This window comes from Otolemur garnettii, unplaced genomic scaffold, assembly GCF_000181295.1.
Source record: "Otolemur garnettii isolate 467f Iridium unplaced genomic scaffold, OtoGar3 scaffold00030, whole genome shotgun sequence".
Lineage (NCBI taxonomy): Eukaryota > Metazoa > Chordata > Mammalia > Primates > Galagidae > Otolemur > Otolemur garnettii.
The window spans coordinates 873,274-874,911 of NW_003852425.1; the positions used below are offsets into that span (position 1 = coordinate 873,274).

Sequence of the window (1,638 nt, forward strand, 5' to 3'; positions counted from 1 at the left end):
GGTGAAAGGTGTGGGTCCAGTTTCAGTCTTCTACAAGTTGCCAGCCAATTCTCCCAGCACCATTTGTTAAATAGGGAATCTTTCCCTCAATTTATATTTCTGATGGACTTATTAAAGATCAAATGACAGTAAGTGTCTGGGTTCTTCTCTTGGTTCAATTCTATTTCTACCTCTCTATTTTTGTGCCAATACCATGCTGTTTTGATCACTATAGATTTATAGTATAGTTTGAAGTCTGGTAGTTGATTCCACCTGATTTGTTTTTATTTCTGAGTAATGTCTTGGCTATATAAGGTTCTTTCTGGTTCCATATAGAATGAAGTACTATTTTTTCCAGATCTTTACAGTATGATGGTGGTGCTTTGATAGGGATTGCATTAAATTTTTTAATGGCTTTGAATAAGATGGACATTTTAACAATGTTGCTTCTTCCTAGCCATGAGCATGGTATGTTTTTCCATTTATTAACATCTTCAGCTATTTCTTTTCTCAGAGGTTCATAATTTTCTTTATAGAGATCTTTCCCATCCTTTGTTAGGTAAATTCCCAGATAGTTAATATTCTTTGGCACAACTGTAAAGGGAATAGAGTCCTTGACTGTTTTCAGCTTGACTATTATTGGTATATATAAAAGCTACTGATTTGTGAGTATTGATTTTGTATTCTGAGACTCTACTGTATTCCTTGATCACTTCTAAGAGTTTGGTGGTTGGGTACCTGGGGTTTTCCAGGTATAAAATTATATCATCTATGAAGAGCAAAAGTTTGATCTCCTCTGACCTTATTTGTATACACTTGATCTCCTTCTCTTGCCTGATTGTGATAGCTAAGACTTCCATTACAATGTTAAAAAGCAGTGGAGACAATGGGCAATCTGGCCTGGTTCCTGATCAGAGTGGAAATGTTTTCAATTTTATTCCATTCAATATGATATTGGCTGTAGGTTGTAGATGGCCTCTATCAGTTTAAGAAAAGTTCCTTCTATACCTATTCTCTTAAGGGTTCTGATCATGAAAGGATGCTGGATATTGTCAAAAACTTTTTCTGCATCTATTGAGAGAATCATGTGGTCTTTGTTTTTCAGTTTGTTTATGTAATGTATTATATTTATAGATTTATGTATATTAAACCAAACTTGAGAGTCTGGGATAAAACCCACTTGGTCATGGTGTATACTTCCTTTGATGTGTTCCTGGATTCTGTTTGCTAGGATCTTATTGAATATTTTTGTATCTATGTTCATTAAAGATATTGGTCTACAGTTTTCTTTTCTTGTTGGGTCTTTTCCTGGTTTGAGGATCAGAATGATACTTGCTTCATAGAATATGTTGGGTAGTATTCCTTCTTTTTTGGTGTTTTGAAAAGGTTAAGTAATATAGGTACTAGTTCCTTTTTAAAGATTTGGTAGAATTCTGATGTGAAGCCATCTGATCCCCAAATCTTCTTTTTTGGGAGATTTCATGATGTTGATTCTATTTCAGTACTTTATAGAGGTCTGTTCAGCATTTCCAATTCTTTCTGATTAAATCTAGGAAGTTGTCATGCTTCCAAGTACTGGTCAATTTCTGTCAGATTTTCATATTTCTGAGAATAAAGTTTTTTGTAGTATTCATTAAGGATTTTTTGAATTTCTGAGGC

General features: G+C 33.9%; 1 protein-coding gene across 4 annotated transcripts in view; it reads right to left on the reverse strand.

Moving 5' to 3' along the window:
• Positions 1-1,638, reverse strand: part of PRR16 (proline rich 16) — a 273,307-nt gene that overhangs the window by 211,423 nt on the left and 60,246 nt on the right. The gene's annotated exons all lie outside the window — the stretch shown is intronic.